The 14,846-nt window shown below is 49.2% G+C and overlaps 1 protein-coding gene and 1 long non-coding RNA gene across 4 annotated transcripts in view; one reads left to right on the plus strand and one right to left on the minus strand.

Annotated features, from left to right (window-relative positions):
• Positions 1 to 7,745, minus strand: part of SYNE2 (spectrin repeat containing nuclear envelope protein 2) — a 175,497-nt gene extending 167,752 nt beyond the window's left edge. For all 3 annotated transcript variants that reach the window (XM_064422898.1, XM_064422899.1, XM_064422897.1), the window contains exon 1: positions 7,625 to 7,745. The gene's annotated coding sequence lies outside the window, so the exon portion shown is untranslated. The remainder of the gene's footprint in view (positions 1 to 7,624) is intronic.
• LOC135302458 (uncharacterized) lies at positions 7,283 to 13,498 on the plus strand. Its single transcript, XR_010364060.1, has 3 exons — positions 7,283 to 7,468; positions 8,076 to 8,259; positions 8,728 to 13,498. It is a non-coding gene; the product is annotated as an uncharacterized LOC135302458 (long non-coding RNA).
• The last annotated feature ends 1,348 nt before the right edge of the window (positions 13,499 to 14,846 follow it).

A 14,846-nucleotide genomic window follows, 5' to 3' on the forward strand; every position in this document is an offset into this window, starting at 1 on the left:
AGCACCAGGACAGCACAATTGCTCTGCAGGAACACTGTTTGCTCACACTAAATTGCACAAATACCCACTTCCATCCCCTGAGGAACTCCTGAGGTGACCTGGACATGTAATTGGGAAGAAAATCCGGACTTTTCACTTCTCCAAAACAAAGCCAGTCCTGCTCTTGATTTCCTCTTACAATAACAAGCTCTGCTTTCTTGCTTTCTCCATCCCAGGGGTATTTCGTCATCAACATTCCACCCAGTTTTGCATAAGAAACAACTGCAAACTGTTTATCATACACTCCTTTTCTTAAAAAAAAAAGAAAGACAAACCAAAAAAGCCTACCAAACAACCCTAAACCTGTCAGCCTTAACTGTGAAACCACTTGTTACAGGCTGAGCAGTTGAAGAAGCAGGATGACAATGCCAGGAAATACCTGGAATTGATCTTCAAAGTTTATTTTTGGAGACTGGCTTTTCTCCCAGCTCTTATTTAATAATTTGCTCTTTCCCTCCTCTTCCCAGTTGTTCTCTCCAGGGTCAAATTGCAATCTGTTTCACCTCCTAGAGTTCACCCACAGACCCCCTAAGAAGAACTTTAGGAATCAAATTCTGGCTCAGACAACACGTTCTTTCTATTTCATGGCTATCATATTCTTTCTCAGGTATCAGGAAAGATAGAATAGTCTGGTATTTGTCTAGAATCAGACATGCACAGGATCCATTTAGCACTCAGTACCTGCCTGTGCTTCGTATCTTTGCTACACAAGCAAATTTCTTCAGCGAAGTCTCTCCCTCGACATTTAGCAAAAGAAGTCTTTCTATTGTGAACTAGTTCTCCACACACCAGAAATTTTATCCTTAGCCCACCTGGTTTACCACCTCAGATAGGCTTTTGCTACAAGAGCTGGTGATTTCTTTTCCAGACTGCTGAACAACACAATGGTGGCAGCGGTACCTCAGAGGTGACCAGGGTGTGCCTACCTGAGGTTTGCATTTAGATATATCTATTGCATGCTGTGGATGTGTCTGCTTAAAGAGTTTCCACACACCACCCAGCCACACCTGCTGTCCAGGACCACGACAAGACTGAACTGTTGCACATTTACCCCAAGGTTCAGTTGCTTGTGACTGAGAGCACACACACAGTCACCCTCAGCATTGTGCCTGCACTATGGATGTTTGCAAGGCAAACAACAGTGTCAGGGTGCCAGTTGTGGGTTTCTCTGGTCTGGACTGAAGGCACTTGAGACAGTAGTCCATGTTCGGACTCAAGTGTTCATTATTTCTTATCAGTAAAACAGTCTCACTACTGTGAGTTCAGGAGCTTTCCATTAGAAGGCACAAAATGGCCAACAGTCTCTTGTTACAAGGGCTTTTAAGACTAAAATATCCAATTAAGAACTGACACCTAGATTGTTTTCCCTTTTGACCCAATAACTGATCCCAAAGAGCCACAATGCAGACTTTTCTGCCCAGCTACAAAATGCCACCCAAACCCATGAAGAAGAAGGAAGAAGAAGCATGAAGAAGAAACCCAGGACAACACCCTGTGCCCTCCATCTTGCTTCCATCCACAACATAGCAAAAATCCCAAAATCTAAATTTCTCACCAAGTGATCCACCTACACTACTCTCTATAATCTATTTCACACTTTTGTGGATTATAGTCTATCCTGAAGTCTAGGAAACTTTCTCTATGAGTAAAGGTCTAAGTCAGTGCTCCCCTGGGGGTCAGGGCACCCCAGAGCAGACAGAGAAATATTCCAGGAGCCCTGGGTTTCCACAGAACAGGCAAAGGAGGATGAGCCTGTGCAATTTTGCAGAAGGTTTCCAGCTAAATGAAGTGAGTACCTACCAGGTGCTGTCCACCACTGAGAGCCAGTGCCAGCCTCGCCCCCAGGAGTGCAGCAGATTGCAAGGCAGCTGCGAGGAGCTCGGGCAGGGGAAGGAGCACACCAGCCCTGGGAGCCCACAGTGTCCTCACTGCTTCCACCTCTGCCACTAACCTGATGTGCGACCCTGGAAATGCCACTCTGCAAATCCCCTTCGGCCTCTTACTTAGAGCAGATTGTCAGGTGCAGCCCAAAGCTTGTCTGAGTCCAGGGGTGAAGGGTGGATTTAAGCTGGATGTTGTTGCCTGCTCCCCAGTCTCAGGTACAGCCAAATGCCTTACACTGCACAACCAACACTGAGTCTGGTGGAAATGAGGACACTCAGAGCCCTCCTAGATGCTCTGCTGGGACATGAGACACTTTGGCCGAGATTCAGCTCTCCTGACACTGAACAGCCACAGGAGCAGCACCTCTGTAAGTGCTCTTTGTTTGAGCTCAGCAGAAACAATGGAGAGGAACAGGCACTTTTAGGGCAGTTTGTCCAATGTATTTTTAGATGTCCAACTCAGTGTGGATGAATCATGGCTCAAAAGCGTGTGCTCCTCTCCAGTGACTATGAAAGGAGTCTGGAGAACTGTCTTTCGTGCAGATAGTTATGTTATATAGTTTGGCAAGATGAACTGTGGCCTTTAAAGATGGGGGGAAGGCAGGAAACAAAGCAGCACCCCCTTGGGTCACACTGAAGTACCCTCCAAGTGCTCTGTGCCTCCCTCCTCCAGAAACACCTTGTACCTAGATGACACACAACCACCTTCACCCTTGGGCTTGGCTTTATTAGAAGAATTTCATTCAGTTACTGAACTTGCATATTTCACTAAATATTCCTCCAAGAAGAGCTGCACATTGCTCACGATTCAAAAACCTCCAAGAAGCTGGGCATGCTTCTTGTGAGTCAGCTTTCGTTCCTTTCCCTGCATCATTTAGGTGGTTATTAACAACACAAGCCCATGACACAGAGGTCTCTAATGGAAATTGAACAGAGTTTCTCAGGTGTCTCTACTACCACTCCATGGATGGATGTACAGGCTGTCACAGACCAAGGGGTACCCAGTGTATTCCTTCCCCTCTGCTTAAACCTATTGCTCACCAACTCCTGGTCTTTATCCTGGCAATCAACAGCTCAGAAGTTTCAGAAGGCAGAACTTTTTCCTGCAAACCCCACATTTCTGTCTCCTCCCTACACTTCCACAAAAGTAATTACAAGTGCTTTGTTTTCCATCTTAATTGTCATTTCCTTTGATAGAACTTGCAGCCTAAGTCTTAACGCTCAGATAACTAATGCCATTCTTTTCTCTTCTTCTTCGTCCCTGGTCACAAACAGTATTGCTTGTACTAGGGTCAGCAGTTCCTTAAAAACCTCTCGAGCCAATCTGTGCAGGGCTGCATTGTGCAGGGAGTTATCAGCAGGCTGCAGGAAGGTTAGAAAGCAAACATGCCTCCCTACGAGACCAAAGTTATGCCTGGATTCAAAGCCCCGTCCTGTTTCCCCTCCTGTGGGGAGATAACAGCCTGTTCTACACCAGCTCTTTCCCCCACACAGCACAAACTGGGCTAAACAGAAGTTTTAGCCCCACTCCCTCTCTTGTCCAGGTCCCTCTGCACCTCCACAGAAGCAGATTGTTCCACCTCCTGCTGTGAGTACTGTCATTCAGGTGATCTACAGAGGTTGTCTTCTTTGTATCCTCACCAACACCAGGAGCTGTGTGTGATCCATGAAGGTGGCAGGAAGCTGGCCACTATTCAGCAACAGTGTTTAGTCTGCAATCCTGTCACAAAGAAAATGCTCCGAACAAGAGGGGTCTCTCCCCTCTCAGCATTATCCCAAGCCAAAATACATTCATTCTTCACAGTGGCTGCTTGCTACTGGCACCCTTCATGCTCTGCAGGATGCAAGTCAGTCCAGGAAGTGTAAGGCAGTCAAATTCATGTCCTGTGGGATAACATAAGCTGTGTTTTATGACTCATAGTCCAGCAGCTATATACTCCTGCTCCTCCTGCAGGAACTTCAAGTTGGCACAAAGAGAGTGGGGTGAACATTGCCTGTCCCTTAACATGGATATAGCACTTGTATATCTGTACATTTACATTCCTGACCAGTTCATCCACACCAGCTGAAGTAAAAAACTCCCTCTGACCCAAGTCAGGTCTTGATTCTTCCTCTAAATAGCAAAAATAGCAAAATCAGATCAACCTGCTCTGCCAGTGTCTACACGGCCAACTCTGCCTCAGTTACAGGAGTCCCCCACCCAAACCGTCCAGAGATGAAATTCAAGCAAGGAAAGATTAGGCGAGAGGTGTATGAAATGTCACCTTCCCTTTAATCACAGCTTATGGATCCATCCCAAAGCATTACTCATGCAGTGCTCCACACTCCACATTGTATATAATCCCACTGCCTAATCCAGCTACTTGTTCAAACAGGCACGTTGCTAGGAGTGGGTCCTTGCCATCACTGGGAGCATTCCTTCAAGACCACATCCTCTCCCATGACAGCTCAAAAAAACCTGCAGGAAAGGTAGAGCAAGTGTGGTACACACACAGCTCATCCCTTCAACACACCCCATGGCCATCCTCTCCCACGCTGCCACATCATGTTGGGGAAACACTTCAGTTGTGGTAAGCAACAGATAAGCATCTCTGCACCGACACAGAAAAAGCATCTCAGCTGGTAGACTTTTAAAACCGGTATTTATTGTGCCTCAGGGAAGAAAATAAACTGGCTAAATGGGCTGAAAGGCACAGCTTCACTAGGAAGAGCTCGGATTGTCTCTTCGCATCTTTCGGCACAAACCCGGCCATTGAGAGCCCAGATCTAAAACAGAGCTGCAGTTGCTAAGAAAACAGCGCTGCAAACAGATGTCAGGAGATGATTCATGGAGTAAGGGCATATCCCTGTACTACAGATAAACCAAAATGAATGAGGCTCTTTATACCTGATCTCCCAAGCTGGCCTTCTTCACACCCGCTTTGGGACTTTTTCTTTAGTTCCTTTCTATATTCAGATGTTGAGGAAACTGAACAGAGCTGAACTCACTGTTTATGGAATAATTACTAGTAAAGGGGTTTTACAACCTGCATGATTAACTCAATAAATGTGCTAAACTATGGCAGATTCTTCCCCTAAAACAATGCAATTTTCTCCCAAAGCATGCAAGCAATCTTTCCCAAAACATATCACAAGGAGTAACACAAAACACAGATAAAAACTACAAAGAAACAAACAGTAACTGATTGGGGTTTTTTTTCCCTTACTTTCTCTTTCAACATAAAACTTAAAATTAGCAGCTAGGGAGATAAAACATTTTCAAGCTATTAGATCATTAGCCAGCAATGCACACTGCTCCTTGAATTACTTCATTGTGTCTCTGCTTAAAATCTTTGCCTGACAAATAAATAAAAAATAGCTGGCACACTACAGGACTGGTCAAGTGCTACTGACACCAACAAAATTTCCAGTTACTTTACTGAACTTTTAATCAGATTTAATAGGAGAAAGATTAGCTCCTTCCTTAGAATACCCAGAATCATGTAACATCCTGAGTTGGAAGGAACCCCCAAGGAGCATTAAAGTACAGTTCCTTTGCCCCTCTTAAACCACCATGCTCAAATCTTAGCATTGTATGATATCAGCAGCACTTAACACAGAGTTTCCTGAGGGTATTTGTAAGGAAATGTTTAAATAAAGGAACTTTAATACATGTTTTTATAGAAAACTCAGGCAAAAAAGGTAATTATCATTCATTACCATTCATTAGGAAGAAGGGAAGAAGGAACATTAATTTATACATTTCTGAATAGGTGTTTGTACAGCATTTCACATGATGGGGGCCCAGACATTGCCAGTGCACACATCAGTACATGGTGACACATTATTGTGGTCACTGCTGGTGTTTCACCTCCAAATTCCAGTGGCACCTCCCATCCCTCTCTCTTCAACTCATCCCCACTGCCACCACCTGCAGATGCCAGGGCTTCCTCCCTCTCCCCTGCCAGCTCCTGCTCACTCCACACCACCCCATCCTCTCTTGCTGTGACACGCTGCCTTTCTGCCTCGGAAATCAATTATTTAGGCTGCCCTGATTTCAGCGAGAGGTGGCTGTGTGTGCAGAGGCTGTTACTGTGAGCAGAGCTAACAGCTGCCACCATAGCTCCTTCTCAGAGCTACAGAGCCACCCCAGAAGCTGCTGGAGACCGTGACACAGCTAACCAGGCGCCAGCAGCCGCGTGTCGCTCCTGCAGGAATTGCATTTCACACAGAGATGTAAACAGACGTGCCCGCCAAGCTACGGCTCTGCTCACTTGGCCAAGAGTCACAACAACGAGCCAGGACGCTGCACGTGGCACTTACGTCTTTGTCCGTCTGTCTGTCCTGCAAAGGCAGATCACCCTGTGAGCTGAGAGGGAGGAAAACTCAGGAACGACAGAAAGAGGGGGAGAAGACAGGAGGGACACAGGGAAAGAGGAAAGCAGAGGAATGAGGAGCACACAGTCCCAGACATGACGAAGGCTGAGAGAAACTCTGAAACTTGCTCGAAGTTTTCTCTCTGGTAGATTCCCAGTAACTTGAGGAGGGTGCACCTGCTCTACTTCCTGATGCCTCCAGCAGCTCTCAGGAGAAATAGAGAACACGGATTCAGCTTAATTCAGAACGATTCAGACTGAGCCCAGGAGTAGTTCTGAAGGTGAAAGGAGGAAAAGGAGTCTTCCCTCACGCCCACAAACACACAGAGCACCTGACACTAAGTCAGCCCCAAGTCACAGACAGGGAGCCCCACGTGCGGCATCCCATGGGCTGGAATAACACAGATCCGTAAAAACTGCTCCGAGAGGGAGCAGGCGTCTGCCAGGAGCCCTGGGAAGACGGGAGGAAGGGAGGGAAGGCAGGAGGGAGGCTGGCAGCGAGGCGGGAAAGAGAAAGGAGCCCATGTGCAGCGGGAAGCACAGAGCGCGAGTCCCGAGCGGGCAGCGCTTCACGGGGGCAGCAGCACCGGCAATAAAATAAAACACAGCGCAGGCAGGATGCCGCTGCCTCCTGCGGCCCTCCCCGAAAAGCAGTCGCTCCCTTTTCCCGAGAACTTTGCCTGAGTAAGTTTGCACGACCAACCAAACACGTAACTCAAGGGATACGGACGTTCCCAGCGGTACCCACGGCTCCCCGGGGAAGCGCCGGTCACCTGCCCGCACCCCCTGCGTGCTCCCCCGCCGCGGGACAAGCCGGCCCCGGGACAAGCCGGCTCCGGCCGGAGCTCCTCCGGCAGCGCGGCCCCCGCTCGGCGAGGGCAGGGCAGGACCGCGGGGGCGGGAGCTCGCTCCAAGCCCGCTCCAAGCCCGCTCCAAGCCCGCTCCAAGCTCGCTCCAAGCTCTCTCCCGCCGCCGGCCGAGCCCGCCGCGCACCCCCGGCGCAGCCCGGCGAACTCCCGCCGCGGTGCTTTCCCCTCTTCCCCGGCTTTCGCAGCGCTGGGAAAGGGGAAGGGGTCTCTCCATCCGCGCCCCCCCGCGCAGCGATGTCCCGCGGGGGGCGCGGGCGGTGCCGAAGGTGCAGCCGGCACCGAGGGAACAAAGGCGGCGGCGGCGGGGAACAAAGAGCGGCAGGTACCGGCGCGGCGGAGGGCGCGGGCAGCGGAGCGGGGCGGCGGCACGGGCGAGCCGGGGCCGGACCGGGCGGGCAGCGCCGCCGCTCCCGCACAAAGGCGCAGCCGGGGCCGCGCCGCAACTTCCCGCGGGCGGGTCCCGGCGGGGCAGACTCACCGCGGGCGCAGTCCCGGCATCGGCGGCGGGCGCGGGTGGCGGTGCCGAGGGCGGGAGGGAGGAGGAGGAGGAGGAAGGACGGACCGGCCGCTCCCCGCCCCGGCCGCCGCCAGCGAACGAGCGCGCTCCCCGCCCGCGGGCCGGAGGGCGGCGCGGCCGCGGCCCCGCAGCCCGGCCCGGCCCGGCCCGGCCCCGCCTCCCCGCCCGGAGCGCGCCCGGGCCGGCCCCCGCCCGCGGGTCGTGAGGGGCCCGGCAGAGGAGGGGCGGCCCCGGCTCCCCGCGCCCGCCCGCCCGCCCTCACCAGCCTTGGCTTCGGCGCGCGGGGCTTCCCGGTGTTTTCCCTCCCGGCGCTGTTCATCCCGCCCCTCGTGAGCAGCCGGGCAGGGCCACAGGCGCTCTGTGCCGCGGAGTGAGGGCTTGGGCTGGAGGTGACAAATCCTGTGTGTTGTAGGAACCGTTTTCTGCTCTGGGAGCGTCTGGGGTTACAGGTGATGGGCAAAAATGAAATACTTCGTCACCGATGTGCAGCACCCCCAAATAAAATTTAGAAGATCGCTGGAGACCTCTCCAGTTTCTGCGCAGCGTCCACAGCCCTCCCCAAGATGAGCTCTCCTCACCTCAGGCACAGACCCCAGGTATAACCCATCTATCCCTCTCTTCCAGATTCAGACTTTCCTCAAGTTTAGGGACAGCATCATCTGCCCGTGCCCACCCAGAATTCTGGAAAGCAGATGCGGGTCAGTTTTATAAACATAAGTTGGGGTCTTTTTTTAGAGCTCAGAAGAGGGTTTGTGGAGGCGGAAAAGGAAGGAATTCCTTAGATTTGTCCCGTTTGATACTGGATATCTTTTGGCTTCTCACAAAGTGAGAAGATACAAATATTGGGATGGAGCAGTGCTTTACACACCCAGAGGTCAGCCAGCTATTCAAAGGAAATGCAACTTTCCAAAAGCCACTTCCTGCCAGTGTCAATTCATTGGGCTTCTCAATCTGTGCTGGTAAAACATTAACCACCTTAAAAGAGGGAAGCAAGTGAGGTCCTGCATTTGAAGGCTACAAAACCAAATGTACCTGCTTACTCAAGCTTCTCTTTATACCCACAGATCTGCCTAAAGAAATTCTGCAAGATTTGGAGCCCTGGTTTTCTGCAAGGAATTTTTTCTTTTCCAAGTAAAAGTGAATCCTGAACCTTTTCAGTGTCATTTCAGCTGGAGCCTGAAAATGCACTGACTTGCAGAACCAACAATCAAAGCTGGCTACTACTTGACTGCCCTGCCTTGGCAAACACCTTCTCCAATTCATGCTTTGTTGCCATCCTGGCAACAAACCAGCCCATGATGGCTCTTTGTGTACTTTTTTTACTTGTTTTATTGAGGATTAATTAGTGTTTGTACAGTGGCACAGCTGTCTGGTGCTCCATGGACACAGCTGAAGGCAAAGGCCTTCGGGCTATGCTGTGGTTTCCTAATTCCTGTGTTATGGCTACTGTAATGCATATCCTCAAAGTGAAACAAACATTTCTGACTGATTTATGACTTTTGACTGCCAGCTTGCTTGTGCTAGAGGAAGGAGAGAAGAAGATGCAGTATCAAAATCAAGCTGCAATCTTCAAGAATTATTTCAAGTCTCCTGTTGATCACTTGAGGCTCTTGCACACGCTATGAAATTCACCAGAAGTCATCTCATGGAGCCTTGATCTTTTATGCCTTGGAGAGCACCATCCCACATTATCTCTCCATGTTCTTCTCACTGACTTCACCCTGCCATGAATCACAGGGCTCCTCATCCCAGCACACACCGCAGGCATGCCAGGCTGTGTCAAACAGCACAGGTCCCAGCCCAAGGTGCTTGTTTTCACTCAAATTACACATTTCATAGCTTGCTTGTAAAGCACTTTGAAGATATGACACTAAGTGTTGCTAGCACAAAATGGTATTGTTGGACAGGTTTAACGTGAGCAATTAAACAGTAATTCCATAAAAAAGGTGCGAGCTAGAAGGTTAAAGGTAGAATTAAGTCGTCTGTGCCTACTTTGTATCCAAATCTTCAGGCTGTTGATTACTTGGACTGACACTGAAAATAAGCTTTCATCTCTTTTTCCACACAGCCTTCCAGCTAGGAACTGCTAAGGCCCTGTGCTCAGGCTCTGACTGCTTCGACAGGTACATGTGTGCTGCCAGCAAGGATAGCAAGTGGCTGACATGGATCAGGCTTTGTGGAAGGTGAAGGTCTGGAAGCTGTGAGAGCAGGGCTCTTGCCTGCTGTCTGTGGCTGTCCAAAATGAGCTGGATGGATGCACAGAGCACTGGGGAAAGGCCCTACAGAGCAGCACTGTCAGGCAGTGATGAATATAACTGCAGTGGGGATGAGGAGCCCTCACAATTCCCATGAAATTCCCTCCTGAAAGAGAGTCTGATCAGCTCAGCAGTGATGCTTGCCTCACCACCTTCCCACACCACCCAGAATGGCCAGGGCACAGAGCTGTTTCATGTACAAGGCATCCAGGCAGTGATTGTCCCCTGTGCTGGGCACTGGTGAGGCCACACCTCAGATCCTGGGTTCAGTTTTGGGCCCCTCACTACATGAAAGGCATTGAGGGGCTGGAGCACAAGTCTGATGATGAGCAGCAGAGGGATCTGGGGGTGTTTAGCCTGGAGAAAAGGAAACTCAGGAGACCTTACCTCTCTCTACAACTCCCTGACAGGAGGCTGTAGCCAGGTGGGGATCAGGCTCTGCTCCCAGGGAACAAGGGAGGATGAGAGGAAACTGCCTGGAGTTGCACCAGGGGAAGTTTACATTGGATATTAGGAGAAATTTCTGTACTGAAATGGTTGTGAGGCGTTGGAATAGGATGCCTAGGGAAGTGGTGGAATCCCCATCCCTGAAGTGTTCAAAAGAGGTGTGGATGTTGCACCTGGGGACTTGGTTTAGTGGTGGATGTCATGGTGCTGTGTTAACAGTTGGACTCAATGACCTCAGAAGTCTTTTCCAATCATAATTGGAAGATTGGTCTAAAGATCCCACAGGGATCAAGAGCATGAGCTTCATGGTAGGATATTCCTTCCATAATGCAGAATTTGCATGTCTAGATTCCAGCACTGGAAGGAGATAAATGTCCCCAAATCCCAGCACCATCTGGATAAAGTGTTAACTCTGAATGATTGTGATGGCTGTGTGAACTAGTTTTGTTTGGATACTCCAAGTTATGTTTGCTCTGCAGTCTGCCAGGAGAAACCTTTGGCTTAGTGACCCTTCTCTTTCCCCTGTGTGCAACCCCCTGTGCGGTGCTGGCACGGTGTGTGTGCTGGAGCTGGAGCTGGGAACCAGATGAAAGTTAGCCCTGAAGAAGAATACTTTGTTTTGATCTGGATTGCTCCCAGGGTTTGATTGTGGTGTGGACACACAAAGAGGTATGTCAGCACAACAGAGGGGGCAGCAGGATCTAGCACAGGGACAGGAATGCACAGCAGAAGATGGAGCTGGGAACAGAACAACACAAAGCAAGAAAATAAGGGATCGGCACTGGGCCAGAAACATCAGCCTCTGTGTCCAGCTGCTCTCTGCTCACCCCATCCCTTGCAGGAGAGAGAATTGGGAAAGGGGAAGAAGGGGTGAGAGTAGAAACTCACTTTTGGACTTTCCAAAGGACCTTCCACTCTGCTGGTGGAGCAACACCAAGGAAATATGGCTGCAGTTTTTGGTGGCAGTGATTTGATGGACCAGTCAGGTTATGCTCCCTCTGTTGTGCTGGTGCAGCTCTTTGTGCTGTTGTGTTGTCAAACAGACCAGGAAACTGCATAAAAAAAGCAGCACCCTCCCCTCCTCAGTTATTTTTACCCTGGCTCAGTTCCCAGACACAATTCACCTTGTCTCCACTGAGGTGCAACTGGAGGAAGAGTGCTGGAGTGGGAAAGTGTAGCCAGAAGCAGTAAAACAGGGCTCTGCCTAAACCCACTGTGCCTCTCAAAAAAAGCCCGTGGCTCAACACCTTGGGGAGAGTTTCCCTTCAGCAGTCACAGCCAGCTTGTTTGCCAGAATTGGAGAGATCAAAAAAGAGGAAAGGAAGGTTGAATCCATGCAGGCGCGTGCGACATTTGCATGCTATTTTCCTCTGGAAAACATAAAAGGAAGTCTGACAGTAATCATGTTAGAAATGCTCCCTGTTCCCCTCCCATTTGGTCTAAGCTCTGTGTATGACACTGACCCTGGCATGTAAGACGGCTCCAGCCGATCTCCAGCACCCTCCAGCACCCGGCTGTTTCTGCTGAAGTCAGTGGAAACACTTTCATGGTTACAGGTGCCCATGCCTAAATGCTCTGTTAGGTCACCAGCTAATTTTAGGATGGAGGAGTACAGTTCCAAAAGAGAAAAATAGGTTAATAACACTTAAGTCGCAGCAAATCTGTAGGAAATCTCCTGGAATAGGTCCATAATTAGCAAATCTATACTTCCCAAAGAAGAAATCCACACCTTTTCTTCAGTTCCTTTTTGCCCTTGATTTTGCCTGTGGATTGTGATGAACTGAAGACTTCTACACTTGAGATTAGTACCTGAACCTTATGGCAGCATTCAGGAGCCAGAACCATGCACTTACATCTTTCTATACAGGATTGCATTAGGGAGGTGTTTGCTGTTTTAAAGTGAACAGTGCTGGTGTGAACTCCCAAATTTTTCAGAGCTAAGGCACTGGATTCTGCTCATAGGGAGGCACATCCCAGGTTATCCTCCTGAGGACAGGCACCTGCCATCTGAACTGTGCAGGGCTCATTTTGCTCCATTTGTAACGCAGGCATCCTGCATGAATAAAGGTTTCCACCCTGTTTTCCCACCTTCCAAAGTGCACCAGCTTCTCAGTTACAGGTGAGGAGGGTTTGTTACACAAAGAAATGGAATTTCAGGTTTCACCCTGAAAATTAAAATTCAAAGGTGATCATCCCTAACCCTAATTCCATTTTAGTGGGGCTTTTTGGATTGCAGGTTGTCTTAGGTTGCAATGCAAGATGTAACCAGGAGTATGTATTCTATCACCAGCTGTTAAAACCAGGTGGGGCAGTTTGCTTTATCTCTTCCAGGACCCATTCACCCTGCAGGGAGATATCTTCTGTTAATGGGCCAGTGAGTGTCGCTGATAAAATTACATCATCCCATTGGGAGATGCTCTGCCCAGGGGGAGGAGCCAGGCATTCCTACCTGGATAAAAATTTGAGATTTGGAACACAGTGGGAGTTTGTTTCCACTGGATTCCTAGGAAGACCAGGCCCATCTACACCACCACTGGACCTTCAGAGGAAAACTCCACGCTTCTCCAGGATCACTGCTCCACCAGTGCTACACCTGTCACTGCACGAGATCTGCAGCCACCACTGAATAGAACTGCTACCAACACCCTGACCCACAGGGTGTCAGGTTGTATTTAACTCAGTATTTTTTTGTATTACTGCATTTTTATTTTAATTTTCCTAGTAAAGAATTGTTATTCCTATTCCCATATCTTTGCCTGAGAGCCCCTTAATTTAAAAATTATAACAGTTTGGAGGGAGGGGGTTTACATTTTCCATTTCAATGGAGGCTCCTGCCTTCCTTAGCAGACACCTGGCTTTTCAAACCAAGACACAAGTATTTACTGAGGGTATTTACCTCTGATCTAAGTCCTGCTTCAGGATCCCACTTGAAACCTTGCCTTTGTGGATCCCACTTGAAACCTCGGATTCTTGATTGACTTAGTGGGCTCAGCAGACTGTGTCTTAGAAATCTGTTGGACTCCTGATAAGATCAGGTCAAGCTTTCACAGACTTTCAGGAGCCCAGAAGACCTTGACTCTAATTTATCAGTAAATTCAGGCAAGGTTTTGGATTCAGAATCCCCTTATCTTAAACCATTTATCCACTTTTTTCACTTACATTAGTGAGTCTCACAAAAAATAATACCCCTTCTATCCTTGGACTGTCACAGCTGCAGCCCTTGTGTTTTTAAGAGCACTGTAAGGAGCCTGCAGTCGAGACCACCCCAGCCTTGTCAGCTTTGCCCTGGTGCTCCAAGGCTGGCCGGTGCCTCCCACGCACCCTGTATCTCACCAGCAGCTTGGCATCTCACTTCTGGCTGTATTTCTCAGAAGTTATGTGAGAGAAACCTGCCAAGAAACACTACTCAGCTGACCACAGCAGAAGCTTGAGAAACACAGTGTAGTGGTCAAATGCCAGGTCTGGATTCCGGAACCCACAGAATGGATGAGGGAATAACAGCAGCTGGACAAGCAGCTGCAAGCTCAGGTGCTTGTAAAACAAAACTGAGCAGCAGAAGGCAAGCAAGGGCTTGGGCATTTTCCTCTTGCTGGCCTCCTCTCACCCCTGAAGCACTTTCACTGAGGCTCAGACAAGACCTGCAGCAGTTTCACTTTGAGCAGTGTTTTAATCCCCTGAAAGCCTTTCCTTTCCTTTCCTTTCCTTTCCTTTCCTTTCCTTTCCTTTCCTTTCCTTTCCTTTCCTTTCCTTTCCTTTCCTTTCCTTTCCTTTCCTTTCCTTTCCTTTCCTTTCCTTTCCTTTCCTTTCCTTTCCTTTCCTTTCCTTTCCTTTCCTTTCCTTTCCTTTCCTTTCCTTTCCTTTCCCCCTTCAAGAATGGAAATAAAGAGAAAAAAGCTTTCTCTGTAGTTGCAGATATTGATAGTTCTAGGACACACCTGGGCTGAGGACTGCACAAACCACATCAGGATATGGAAATAGTGGATGAGGCACCCCTCTCAGCCCTGCGTGGTCAGGGCAAAGCTCCCTTGAGCAGCTCTCAGGCAGCAGCAGTTTGCTTTGCCTCTGCTTCCCCTGCAACACTGACATATCTTGGGTGGCTACAGCCCATTTTCAACCATGATTCAGTGGAGAACAAAAAAGCTCTCAAGGGTAGGAAGTGGGGCTAAGGCTTCTTTGGAAGCAGGATTTAGTAATCCCAGTTGCCACCTTTAAAAATCAGTGCCCTTGGGCCCCAGCCAGCCCTCAGCTCTGTCAACATCTTTACTGCCAACTTTACTAACAGTCACACAAATGTAAATCTACTGTGAGAAGAGGATTAAGCCCATTCTGGTTTTATGGCCTATGAAATGTCTTCTGCCCTGCTGCCACTGTGCAGTGATACATAACACAGAAAAGGGGAATTCAGGCTGATACTGTGTCTCCAGAATTGTAAAGGAAAAAAATGTAATTCCAGAAACTTTACCACCCAGTGAAGTGCAAAT

Source organism: Passer domesticus, chromosome 6 (assembly GCF_036417665.1).
Source record: "Passer domesticus isolate bPasDom1 chromosome 6, bPasDom1.hap1, whole genome shotgun sequence".
Lineage (NCBI taxonomy): Eukaryota > Metazoa > Chordata > Aves > Passeriformes > Passeridae > Passer > Passer domesticus.